A 14,505-nucleotide genomic window follows, 5' to 3' on the forward strand; every position below is an offset into this window, starting at 1 on the left:
TCGGTGACGCCCAGCTTGAATAGATCATCAGGCGTGTCAATGACGACCGGTTTGGGACGGTCTGATGGATGAAGGCCAGGAGGTGACTTCTTCGCACAGAAGATCTTGCCGTCGATGGTCCAAGCATTATACGGGCCGAGTTTCTTGACAAAGCCCAACAACCTGGCCCTCAGCGGGGTAATGTCATCATTGATGAAGACATTCTTGTACTCCGGTTTGTCTTTGAGGGTTTTCTTGTTTTTCATCACATCACTTCGCTTGCGGCGAGAGACAAATCTAACAAGTATGGGGCGAGACCCTTTCACTGCTTTTCCTGCTCTGTGTGACAGTGAGACGGAGTGTTTTCACGGGGAGGGCCATACCTTTCACACACGCCGAAAAAAACCCAACCCCGACTACATCACAGAAAACACAGGGAGCAAATCAAAACAAAACCCATACCTGCATTTTCCGAGAGTTGCGACGATTTTCAAACAATTCTTCCACCCATGTTCCACGTTTTGGTGTCAGTTATAAGGAGGCGTTTTCCTAATATCATTTACTTAAATCTCTTATAATTAGCGTCCTGTCCAATTTTCTCTCTCTCTCTCTCTCTCTCTCTCTCTCTCTCTCGCTCTCTCTCTCTTTCTTTCTCTCTCGCTGTCTCTCTTTCTTTCTCTTCCTCTCTCTCTCTCTCTCTCTCTTTCTTTCTCTCTTTCTTTCTCTCTCTTTATAAATATATATTTACATTAACGTGTATGGGTGTTTTGTGTTTGTGCAGTGAATGTGTGTGTATGTGTGTGTGTGTGTTTGTGCGTGTGTGTGTGTGTGTGTGCGTGCGTGTGTGTGTGTGTGTGTGTGTGTGTGTGTGTGGGTGCAGTCTTTTGCTTACGTTTACAATTATTCTCTGTTCATGTTAAAAAGACAGGTTGGAAGATTAGGCTAAGCCTAAAACCTTTAACATTCTTTTTAGGTATAAAGTTCTGAGTTCCGAGTTCTGAGGTCTGAGTTCTCTCTCTCTCTCTCTCTCTCTCTCTCTCTCTCTCTCTCTCTCTCTCTCTCTCTCTCTCTCTCCTTCTCTCTCCCTCTCTCTCTCTCCCTCTCTCTCTTCCTCTCTCTCCCTCTCTCTTTCTCTCTCTCTTTCTCTCTCTCTCTCTCTCCTTCTCTCTCATTATCTCTCTCTCCCTCCCCCTCTCTCTCTCTCTTCCTCTCCCTCTCCGTCTACCCCCCCCTCTCTCTCTCCCTATCTCTCCCTCTCTCTCTTTCTCCCTATCTCTCCCTCCTCTCTCTCTCTCCTCTCTCATTCCCTCTCTTTCTCCACTCTCTCTCTCTCTCTCTCTCTCTCTCTCTCTCTCTCTCTCTCTCTCTCTCTCTCTCTCTCTCTCTCTCTCTCTCTCTACCTAGAGATCTGTGCGTCTATGTTACTCTTCGCTCAAGTTTCGTTTCTACAGTTTCCGACATGACACAGATCGACTTAATTAAGCTGACATAGTTTCTCTTTTCGTCTCTCGTGACTTCTTCACCAGTTTCCGCTCCGGATGACTGGCATAAGACGCCTTTTCCTGCAAGGCAAAAAAAGTCAGACAGATAAAAAAATAAAAACAAAGAAAAATTCGGTTAAATATACACACAATACGACTAAGAAGGAGAACAAAAGGGAGGAGGAGGAGGAGGAGGAGGAGGAGGAAGATGAGGATGAATAGAACGAAGACGAAGACGACAAGACGTAATATACGCTTTTTTTGCTTGAGTATGTGTCTTCGTTGCATACTGTTAATTGTTGCATGTCTTGTATATTGAATTTACTTTTGTTAAAACTTACAACAACAAAAAACCGATTAAGACAGGGGAGAAATGGGAGAAGACAAATAAAGAAACGCCCGTGCGCGCACACACACACACACACACACAGACACACGCACACACACACACAAACACACATACACACTCGTACACCCACACACACACACACACACACACAACACACACACAAACACACCACACACACACAACACACACAACACACACACCACACACACACAAACACACACACACACACACACACAACACACACAAACACACACGCACACACACACACACAAACACACACAAACACACACAAACACACACACACAAACACACACAAACACACACACACACACACACGCACACACACACACACACACACACACAAACACACACACACCACAAACACACACACACAACACACACAAACACACACACACGCGAACCCCCCCCCCCCCCACTCCCGCCCCACCCCCAGACACAGATCACAAAAGACAAAACTTCTTGACAAGGAAAACAAATGAAGCAAAACAGTTGAAGAAAAATAAAACCTTGGCAGGAACGGAAACGAAGACGGAGCAACGAATCCGTTGAAAGGGCACGTCGTTTACGCATGAATGCTATTCTTTTTACTCCACTGAAATTCAAAACGAAATGTTCCCCAAAATCAGACCGTAAAAGAAAACGAGATGCATTTTTTGGGCGTGGCAGTATTTCTGAAGTTCAGTTCAACAACTTTTTCCACTGCCCTTGGCCACGGCAGCAAAGTTAAAGCGATACACCCTCTTGCCGTTTCAGATATTAGACTTCAGCGTGTTTTTGGGGGTCACGTTTTTTTAATTATTTTTCTTCACTGAGACGAAAGTTCTCGATAAGCATTTTCCAGCATTTTATCCCCTGATCTTTTTAACATTTTGTTTGGTCGCTGTAGTTCTAAGGTGCAAATATTCTTGTTTTGGTGGGGGCTTGAAACCCGTGACCTGTAGATCACAAGTCTATAGTGCTCTACCAACTGACCTACCATTAATTACTGGCATTTTATTTTCATTTTTGTTTTAATTTTTACTTCAAATAATTGCAGTGGATTGCGACAAGTCGTTTATTCATCTCAGAAGTATTGGAAAAAAAACCACGCCAGTGTTCACTATGCATTTTAGACGTTCAATGTAATTTATCCTCGAATTAAAATCAGCGACTGTAGCATAATTCTTCGACTCAAAAACCAAAAGGTGTCTTCCCTTGTTTATTAACAGAATCACAGGTATATGATCTACATTCTAATCATGATGTAGCCTACTCAGGACAGAATGTATTCCAGTCTGCTTGAAAAGAAACGTACAGGCTTTCATCTGCATTTTAGTCTTTGCATTGTCTCTCGCGGTCTCTTCTTCTTCTTCTTCTTCGTTCATGGGCTTAGACTCAAACGTTCACTCATGATTTTAGCACGAGTGGATTTTTACGTGTATGACCGTTTTTACCCCGCCATTCAGGCAGCATACCCCGATTTCGGGGGAGGCATGCTGGGTATTTTTGTGTTTCTATAACCCACCGAACTCTGACATGGATTACAGGATCTTTTCCGTGCGCACTTTGTCTTGTGCGTGCGAGTACACACGAAGGGGGTTAAGTCACCAGCAGGTCTGCACATAAGTTGACCTGGGAGATCGGAAAAATCTCCACTCTTAACCCACCAGGCTGCAGCGACCGGGATTCGACCTCCCGACCTCCCGATTAGGAGGCCGATGTCTTACCACCACGCCACTGCGCCCGTTCCCGCGGTCTCTGTCTCCGTCCATCTGTCTGTCAGTCTGCGTCTCTGCTTGTCTGCTTGCTGGCACGTCTGTCTGCTTGTCTGGCTCTGTATTTCTGTCTGTGTGTCTGTTTGTCCTGCAGGGCCGGACTACCGGGGGGGTTATGGGGGTTGCGCAACCCCCCCCCCTAGCCTGAACATGTACCTTACTTATTTAATTTTTTTTTATTATTGCTTATTTTATGCCGTTTCATGCAAGGAGCGACCATTTTCCTATCTCAGAATATGACCTACCCGTCAGCTTCGTACAAAGGTACAAAGGGGGGGGGGGGGGGGGGGGGGTTCTAGGGTTTCCGGACCCCCCCAGCCAAAAAATAAAAATATTGAATGAGGTATGCATTTCTTTATTTTACATTGAGTTTCAATTTTTGGGGTATTAATCAGTGACAAAATCTGCTGCCTGAAACTGGTAATGATCATCCTCAGAATGCACCAGATTGCACCATTTTGCATGCCCCCGGACCCCCCTAGCAAGCTAGGGGCTTCGCGCCGTCGGCTCGGCGCTTCGCGCCTTCACACCCATATCTTCACAATATACTTTTGAAAAAAAACAGTCATAAAATGAACTGATCCGCCCCTGCCGCCAGGGGGGACATCCCCCTGGGCCACCACTGGCAACCCCCCCCCCCCCCCTCCTCTTCGCCTAGTCCGGCCCTGGTCCTTGCCTGTCTGTCTGTGTCTAGCTGTTGTATGATTGTCTCTCTGTTTTCGTCTTTTTGTCTGTCTGTCTGTCTCGCAATCCCCCCCCCCCCCCCCCACTATCTGGGTTCGTGTTTTACTGCAGTAATCTTCATTTTAGTTTTACTGCAGTAAAAAAATTTAACTGCAGTAAAACCGCCTGTTGAGGCGGATGATGACATTATTAACAGCTATTGTGTTTTCAGCGTAGCAATAGGGTCCGATATTTAGACGAGACAAGTATAATGCCGACGAGTCGAAGACGAGTCGCATTATACTTGTTCGAGTCTAAATATCGGACCCTATTGCTACGCTGAAAATACAATAGCGATTATATAGCTGTTCTGACCTTTATTTGTTGTTCCAAACTTACAAAATGACAGTTTTTGCGTCGATGCGTTGATCTCAGGTTTTGATAGCAGACGCCGTTTCTTATGCGCATTAGTTTTGCGCAGGCGCCACACTGACTTTGGAAACAAACTCGATTTGACAACACAGCTGTTAAACAGCTTTTTATTAGTTCATTCGTATACAACAAAAAGAAGTTTGAGTTTTTTTAAATTTTGAACAAGACTACTTATGAAGAAGACCAAAACACATCAACGGAAAACTAGAAACAACTGAAGAACTAGGATGCAACAAGGGGAGGAAAAGAGAACAGCTAATCTGTACAAAGCGAGCAGACGGCAGCGACGTTTCCAGTTTGGGTGAATGGCATTTATACTTGTCTCGTCATGAAGCGAATTTTTCAACCTCAGTTATAAACGACTACATGAATGTTAGTGCCATGGGTTGTACATCAATACTTCAGAGGGGAAGTGGGGTATTTAGTGTGGAGTTACGAGATAAGAAAAGCCGAATGCGAAAATTTGTGTCAGTCGGCAACTGTGAACTAAGCTCACAGGCACTCAAAAACGGCTGTTCCGTTGTATTCCCCTGTTTGTGCTACATCTTTCGACTTTGGGCATTTTGTGGTGTTTAGGGACAGAAAATAATAGGTTTAGTCCTGTTTCATCGGGAAGTTAGCAGAAAAGGGTATGCTATCGACATTTGTAAAGCTGAAAAACATCCCCGAGAAAAATTTCAAGTTGTCAGTGTATGCTGTTGTCGATCAGTGAAACATCGTGTGGTACAGGTGGGTAAACCGGAACAATGCCGTCTTTGTTATTGACAATATCCTTTTGGATATTGAGAAAAATGGCCGACTTCTGTAGCATTATGCTTTGATGATCGGAAGAGACCATCCAATCACAGCCCCCGAATTCCCCCACGTGTTCATCAGAATAGCTATATTCAGTTTTACTGCAGTAAAACTAGTAAAACTTTTTTTTACTGCAGTAAAACTGAATAATGTCATCATCCGCCAAGGATACCCCACCCCCATCTCTCTATGTGCGGAAGACACTTATTGACACTAGTTTTATACACCTGTTTAATCATCTCTTTACCCCCCGCGGGTTAGGGGGAGTCCCATATTGGTTGGGACGAGAAAGAATTTACCCGATGCTACCCAGCATGTCGTAAGAGGCGACTAACGGTTCTGTTTCTCCTTTTACCCTTGTTAAGTGTTTCTTGTATAGAATATAGTCAATGTTTGTAAAGATTTTAGTCAAGCAGTCCTTTGTACTAGAAACTTGCATTCTCCCAGTAAGGTCATATATTGTACTACGTTGCAAGCCCCTGGAGCAATTTTTTGATTAGTGCTTTTGTGAACAAGAAACAATTAACAAGTGGCTCTATCCCATCTCCCCCCTTTCCCCTACCCCATCTCCCCCCTTTCCCCGTCGCGATATAACCTTGAATGGTTGAAAACGACGTTAAACACCAAATAAAGAAAGAAAGAATCATCTCTTTAAGATGTATGTACCACGATTGTCCTCCCACTGACAAACACAGCTAGTCCATCACAACGTGCCAAACTAACACTTCCTCTATAGTCTTTGCACTAATGGTGACAAAGAAACCGTTTCTTCTTTAGTATGCGGCGAATTGTGAAATGTATCACTTTTCCAACATGTTGTGACATCACATCAAAAAGGTTAAGCGGAGGCGAGTAAGGTTGTTTGTCGCTTTCAGCATCATCTGTCTTTTTCCCTAATAAGGTAATTCGCCTTTTGTGAACTTATGCGTCTTCACGGGTTTTGTTTTACCGAACAGATCTTAAAAAGCAGAAATGAGAGGGGATGAAGAAACGGCAACTGTGCTTTGTGCCATGTATAAACGGAGATGCTGAAACCTTATGAGTTTTGGAGCGAAACGCTCAACGCCCACACACACACACACACAAACTCACTCTGCAGCTTCCCTTTTGCCTGTCTGTCTGTCTGTCTCTGTCTGTCTGTATCTCTCTGTCTGGCTCTCTCTCAAGTCAAGTCAAATGTTATTTTCAGGGAACCCCATGGGGGTACATGAAAAAAAAAATACAAGAACAATAAAGAGAGGAATGCAGGTTGATCCATCAGTACATACACACAAACTCGCTCCGTTGTAAAAATAAAATATCAAATAACTTGTTTTACAATGTGGAAATCAAATCTCCAAAATAATCATTCTCGTTATAATTATATGGCATAACATTTAGTGTGGATAAAAAATAAAAAATAAAAAAACGACAATCTGCTGTCTAAATCATAATTATTTTCTTGTTTTGTGCTTTTTTTCCCCCCCTATCAACACCTGTTTAAAATTCTTTTGAAATACCTTTTATCAAGTGAATTAAATTTAACAATACTTTTTTTTATTTGTTGTTGAAAATAAAAGTTGAAATTTTTATTACATTTGGATTTTTTCGATACTTGAGTGGGATACATTTTTTTCTAAATTCGTTAAAGAAACTGCAGTTAAACACATAATGGAATTTATCACCAATATCGCCATTATTGCACTTTGTACACACTCGTTCCTTCTGTATTATATTTATAAACCTTCCTGTCTGAATTGGTAACTTGTGGTTTAGCGTTCTAAAGCGCAAAAATATAATTCCCAAATTGTGTGGGAGTACTTTCAAATACTTTTCGAACATAAACGTCTGTTTGTAAAGCCGATAGTTATAAAACATCTCACTAGAATTTAAATAAGAAAACCAGATCTGTACATATTGTTCTTTCAAACACTGTAATGTTTTTAGTTTGAACCAGTGGCTAGAACAACTCAGCTTCCACTTCCACTTAGGCCAAGGTTATTTAGCGTTGTTTCTATACAATTCAAATAAGGTGATTTATAAATATTCTCTTCATACTGGCGATATAAAAAAAACGTTATTCCCCCCTCTGCTTCTTTACCTCTGTAAACTTGTAGGGGTAGTTATTTTTCGATAATGACCCAGCAACCAAACAAATAACGACCCAGCAACAGCCTGAATCCTCGATAGTGCAATGGGTTGAGAAGTTGTTCTGTTTCGGTACTACTTTTTGCGACTGAAAAGTTCCGAACGCTCTAATGTACGACGTATACATCTCTGGAGCAAACAATACAAACATACCGCATTTAAATTAACAACTACAGGCCTGGACACATGAATCTCCATATAAAATCCATGAGTTCGGTTGTTTTCTGAATCTAGATTTGCCGTGCTCAAACGTTCATCAGAAGCAATTTCCCAAGCAAGTAACTCATACTTTGTCTAGCGACAAGAGTAGTTCCCCTTCTTTTCACTCAGTTTCTTCGACAACAGACTGCAATCCGACGGTCAGTTTTCAACAATATTTCATTTAATAAACAGATCACACGCAACCAAATGCACACATCTCATCAATTTAAACAACATAAAGCGGTTTCATACACTATTTTCCCCAGAAAACTGAACTTCATACAGTTTTTAACGTTGGAACACGGGTGCAAAAGTTCGTCTGCTAGTCCCATTTGACGAAAGAACATTATCCTAAGCGATACCAAAACATACACAGAACACACAATATCTGCCTTTGCCGCCACAGCAGAATAACAGCATATCTGTGTACTTGATTTTAGTCCAAAATAGGAAAACTGACAAGATGTGTTAACAGAATGGAATGATTTGCACGGAACTATACAACCGCGCATTAATCGATCGCCTGCGCAGGTTGACTGGTTGAGTGAATAGGATTCGATCAAACTTTCGCAAAAAAACCTCCTCTTTTCTTTGAATAACTAAAGAAAGGAGGAATAAAGAGGTTACACACCTCGTCTCAGTGATTATAAAAAATAATGGTCTCAGTTCGCGGTCATGAAAAAGCTCGCTAAAGCTCGCATTTTTCATGATCCGCTAACTTCGACCATTATTTTTGATAATCACTGAGACTCGGCATGTAACCTCTACATATACTATACTGGAAAACTTATACCTGCAATTAACATTCAACAGTTTAAACCAAACATTTAACATTTTATTTTTCGCCAGAATTTCCAGTGAGTACTGTCCAGTTTCACCATAGACCATTTTGCTGAGAGTTGACTTACCCAACTTCAAAACAATTTTATAAAATCTTAATTGCAGCTTTGAAGCTCGATTTAGCATACCAGGACACCATACTTCACATCCATACAGTAAAATTGGCACAATCATCCTGTCAAACAATTCTGACTGGATATCTAGGGGTAATATTACCTTCTTACATTTTTTCAAAAGGCCAAACATAGCCCTTGAGGCTTTTACATACAAACATTTTTGGGCTACATTGAATTTATTATTATAATTCATATTCAATCCTAAATACTGGTAGCCAAAAACCACTTCTAATTTCTGACCTGCATAAACGAATGTGGGAATATTTCGTATTTTCCCGCGAGAAAATACTCTCTCTTTCTCTGTCTCTCTCTGTCTCTCTCTAAAAAACATAATGCCGATCAGTTGATGTGTCCTCTTTGTAAAGAAAAGCAAGAAGATGAAGTCCATTTTGTATTTTGTTGTCCATACTTAAACAGATTAAGAGAAAATGTATCCTATTTAAATATTATAAAACCCCAAGCACTTTTAGACTTAGCCTGCTCCTGGCCTCACCTCAAGAAACTGTTATCAGAAATGTATCCCTGTATTTGTATAAAGCCTTGAAATTAAGAGATGTTGTAACCTCTTAGTTAAAGACCGTGTAATATATGTTTTATTCTGTAGTGTTGTGCGACTATTATGTGATTATGTTGTACCTTTTCTGCACCTGATGAGTTATATTATTTGCAACGTGAACCGTTTGTTCACACCCATTCATGAGGGGCTATGGCCTATTGAATAAATTATCTGCGTCTGCGTCTCTCTCTCTCTGTCTCTCTGTCTCTGTCTGTCTCTCTGTCTCTCTGTGTCTCTCTCTGTCTCTTCTTCTTCTTGCTATTATTTTATGTCTTTTAAATATCTTTTTACATTTAGTCAAGGTTTGACAAAAATGTTTCATGTAGGCCAGGAATCGAGACGAGGGTGGTGGTGTTTGTTGTACGTATACGTGTGATTGCGTGTATATATATGTGTGTGTGTGTGTGTGTGTGTGTGTGTGTGTGTGTGTGTGTGTGTGTGTGTTTGTGTGTGTTAGTGTGTGTGTTAGTGTGTTAGTGTGTGTGTGCGTGTGTGTGTGTAGTGTGAATGTGTGTGTGTGTGTGTGTGTGTGTGTGTGTGTGTGTGTGTGTTTTGTGGTGAATTATTTCTTAAAACTTGTTGCGTGTAATAAATGAATACATGCACATGAACAAAATCCAGCCACCTCACGGGGAGCACCCGGATCCCATGTAAATAGTCTTGAGTCGAGCGTTTGAAAATGCCTGAGCCTGAAGGCGGGTGTAACGTACACCTCTTAGTATCAGTCTGCCTTAGAGATGAGGACGACAGTTGGCCAGATGGCCAGAATAGCGCGCTGCATTTTCCCGCATAGAACTAAGGCGCGTCTGCCGCGACGGTGCCTGAGCTAAACATTGGTGGGCACTGCTCACAGCCCGGCACACGGCACTGTAAACATTCCCCGTCCCTTAACCTCTCTCGCCACCATCCGCCCTACCCTTGGTCTCATGCCTGTAAAAGCCAGGCCAGTTCTGAGCCGAACTGATTTTACGAGAAGGGAGTGTGCTTGAAAAAAAGTGAGTCAAGATCAACCCAAGCAAGGTTGTAGCGCATTACTCATACAGTCGTAAAGTAAGTTTCCTGTTAAGTTGACAGTGAAAAAACCCCAGAAGTGCAACAGACGTTTTTTTTTGAAAAAAACTCCTTCGGGTTTGTATGAGTGTTGTTGTAGAGTTTGTTTGTTTGTTTGTTTTGTTTGTTTGTTTGTTTGTTTGTTTGTTTGTTTGTTTGTTCATGGGCTGAAACTCCCACGGCTTTTACGTGTATGACCGTTTTTACCCCGCCATTTAGGCAGCCATACGCCGCTTTCGGAGGAAGCATGTTGGGTATTTTCGTGTTTCTATAACCCACCGAACTCTGACATGGATTACAGGATCTTTTCCGTGCGCACTTGGTCTTGTGCTTGCGTGTACACACGGGGGTGTTCGGACACCGAGAATTCGTCGCTAGCCCACAAAAAAGTAAATATATCCCGTTAAGTTGACAATAGAAGCAACCACCTGAAACCCCCCCCCCCCCCCCCGCCCCCCCTCTATCTCACCACACACGCCATGGAAGAAGTTACGGCGACGGAGTGCGCACTGTATCCCCCCTTCCCCCCAATCACAAACTCCCTCCAGTCCTCCCCACCCTCCCCTCTCCTTCCTCCATCACCCCTCTGTTACCCCTCCCCCGTTCGACGCTAGTAAAAGCTTTCACACACGACTGTGAGTGTAGGTGAGGTGCTCGGAGTCCAACAGGTTTGTTGGTGAATTTATTGGCTGAGGACTGGGGCGCTATAATGAATATAAAGCAGTTTGTCTCTGCGTGCTCTCCCCCTTGTGTCAGTATTCACACACTTGTGATTGTTCTTGTTTGTTTCGGTGAAAGTGAAAGGCACCAGTTCGTTTGAAGGTTTCTCAGTTTATCGCCAGGCCTGATGAGTGAAAACGGTGTATGCAGCACTCTGTTTCGCCTGTGATGTTTAGGGGCTCCGCTCACATATGTAACTTCAGCAGGACCGACGACGCACTGCAGCTTATCCCAGCCCGCATGAAAGGAAAACAGGCCAAGTACTCGTCATAATCCCTATCGCGGCATAAATAATAGGCCGTGCGTCGTCTGTGCCGCTGACACTGCGCAGGTATATTCTGCCCATTATAAACTGTTCGGGATTTTTCGACACGTGTGTGACGTTTTACTAGGGCAGGTAAGTCACTTCACTGTCCTGTGTGATTCGATAGGTCTGGTCTGGTCAGTGGTTTGGTCAGGTGGAGTCGCTAGTGTTCATGTCAATAACGGGCATCAATATTTTTGGAAGAGTATCGAAATGTGGACGTGTATGGTTGGTTCGCTGTCGTTTAGTTTAGCGTCGAGAGAGAAAACGAACAAGACTTACTGCATAGACTTTGGGGGCCAGTACACAAGTCAAAATTTGCTTCCTTGCTGCAGGAACGGAGACACCTTCGAAGTCAGATCATTATTTATGTGACCACACAGACTATTTGATTCCAGTTTCTCCTTCTCTTTCTTCTTCTTCAAAATTCTCTAACTTGTGTGCATTCACTTCATTGTGACCCACTTACGCTAAGTCGACAGCACCGCGTTTCAAGCTAGCTTTGTTAATTAATTAATATGATCTTTTCCTTCGAGTGGCACAACCCAAAGTCGAGAGTATCACTGTGCAACAGTAACAGCGCCGGGTTTTTTTTCAGTAGAAAGAAAATGTGTAGAATATGTTAAAGTGAATATATTGGCATGTTATATTGGTGTAAGGCTTTTGATCTGTGAAATAATTCAAATGATTGTACCACTTTCACACACGCACGCACACGCATGCACGCTCTCTCACACACAGACAGACAAACAGACAGACAGACAGACACACACACTCACACACACAGACAGACAGACAGACAGACAGACAGACAGACAGACATACACACGCACGCACGCATGCATGCACGCACGCACGCTCATACACACACACAAACACACGCGCGCGCATGCACACACACACAAACACACGCGCGCGCATGCACACACCCACGCACACCGTATTCTCACAGACAGACAGTAATTGGTAGGCAAGAACTAGAATGTTGGACTTCACTGAAGTTTAGTTCCAACGTTCTTTTCATTTCTCGTCTTTGTGGTTTGGTTTTGGATTATTAGATCTTTATCTGTTTCGGGTTTTGAAGAACAACGACACAAATGTGACAGGGGAGGCTACCGCTCCTTTCACAGCAGACCCTGCACCCGAGTTGTTGGCCTTTAAAAGTCAACACCAGTGGATTGTACGTAGAAGTCTGTTTGTGATGGGGTCTGGTGGTTTCCGATTGTCTGTATGTTCATGGAAACCTTCGGGTTTGCATAACAGTTTTTATAGGGTTAAGAAATTAGCCCCAAACATTTTCAATCCTGTTTGATTGCACTTCGCTTCCCGAGGTGATCGTAGTGTTTCGGCATTCGGTTACACAAAGAACAAGTACAATAAGTTTACTAACCTTCTCTGGCCACGACCTCTTTATATACAAATCTAAAAACAAAGAGACTGCCAACGTTCCAAAATTCAGAATAAAAAACCCAAGAAAGGTAGGTTGTTGGAACGTTTGTTATTGTGAATTTATTCTTTTGTCAATAAGAAACGTTCCAACAACCTACCTTTCTTGTTTAAAAAAATCTTTATATACAAGTTAAGTGTACCGTACTTGTCTTCAGCTATTTTGTAAGCAATCGAGAGAGAGAGAGAGAAAGAGAGAGAAAGAGAAAGAGAGAGAGAGAGAGAGAGAGAGAGAGAGAGAGAGAGAGAGAGAGAGAGAGAGAGAGAGAGAGAGAGAGAGAGAGAGAGAGAGAGAGAGAGAGAGAGAGAGAGAGAGAGAGAGAGAGAGAGAGAGAGAGAGAGAGAGAGAGAGAGAGAGAGAGAGAATTGAATTGAATTGAATTGAAATTTATTTTACGAGGGTGACAGAATAAGCAATGTATACATGCTTTTTTTCATCCGGCCCTCGCCCATTGAGGGGTAACAAACAAGAAGAAATAAAAGATAAGTTTAACTATAGTACAAATGACATATTTACCATAATTAACATGTCAAGCAACCAATAAGACATTTTAAGATGCATTAGGATTCTTCATCAATGCTTGAAAATTTATATATAACAGAGAAATATGTGTTTGTATAAAAAAATAAAAAAATCCTTCATGAATTATATATAATCATGTTTTTCAATATAATCAGAGAGTACAGTTATATTTTGCCAGCTGCTTGATAATATTTCTTATAAGTTTTGTAAAAGAAACAGCATGTAATATTCCTTGAATGATGTTTCATGAATTCGTAATTTAATTATATTTGGAATGGCGTTCCACATAATTGCTCCAGAATATGATAGACTCGACTTGTACAGGTCAATTCTTGGAGTTGGGGTAATTAATTTGTTACATTTTCTATAATGATTTATTTTGAAATTTGAGAGAGCGAGAGAGAGAAGCTGCAGACCGTCTTTCATCTTCCAAATGCTCGTTTTTTTTGTTTTTGTTTTGTTTTTGACCTCAGTTGCATGCAAGGCTGCTTCAAACTATCTTTTTTTTTCTCTTTGTTTTTTTGTTGTTTTTGTTTGTTTTTGTTTTGCGGTGAGCATATATCCTTCTTCATTGGTCTTTCTTTTTTTTTTTTCAATGAAATTTTAATTTAATCTTTTACATTACAGGTTACATTTCCATCAAATTGCTTTTTAATTCAACAACAATCTAACTAAGGACAATGGGGATAAACCTTTCGTAGCGCAAGTTCTTGTTGAAATACAATTTCCAATGGAATACGCGATTTAGTTTTCTTAACTTTGCTAATGCACATTTTTGCTATCAATAAAACATGGTTAATTAACACTGATTCCTGACATTTTTCAATTCCGAATAATACATCTGTAATAGACAATAAGAAAGCCCGACCTGTCAGACTGTTCAACATTTGTTCAATATAAGTCCAAATGCTCGTTCACTAATGCATCTTTTACGGATTTGTTCCAGATCTCCGGATTTGGTCAAGATCTCGGAAATGAGTCTGCCTGCCTCGTTACCCTAAATCTACGTGCATGGCAAAAAAGTCATCATCCACGGGAACTAATCATCTGACGTATTTGGATTACCAACAGACCTCCAGGGTGATATAAAAGTCTTCGTATGGTTTTTCCAGCCACATCTTCTTCGCCCGCGAAAGTCACGTGTGTCA

At 41.8% G+C, this 14,505-nt stretch overlaps 1 protein-coding gene across 2 annotated transcripts in view; it reads left to right on the forward strand.

Moving 5' to 3' along the window:
* Positions 1–14,505, forward strand: part of LOC138976515 (sodium-dependent noradrenaline transporter-like) — a 61,557-nt gene that overhangs the window by 19,533 nt on the left and 27,519 nt on the right. Inside the window, exons 1-2 of one of the 2 annotated variants that reach the window (XM_070349380.1) lie at positions 11,021–11,481; positions 14,304–14,505. The exon at positions 14,304–14,505 is cut by the window's right edge and continues 959 nt beyond it. The gene's annotated coding sequence lies outside the window, so the exon portion shown is untranslated. Of the gene's footprint in view, positions 1–11,020; positions 11,482–14,303 lie in introns of those variants that run through there. The other variant, XM_070349381.1, reaches the window with a different exon arrangement.

The sequence above is a fragment of the Littorina saxatilis genome, linkage group LG9, assembly GCF_037325665.1.
Source record: "Littorina saxatilis isolate snail1 linkage group LG9, US_GU_Lsax_2.0, whole genome shotgun sequence".
Lineage (NCBI taxonomy): Eukaryota > Metazoa > Mollusca > Gastropoda > Littorinimorpha > Littorinidae > Littorina > Littorina saxatilis.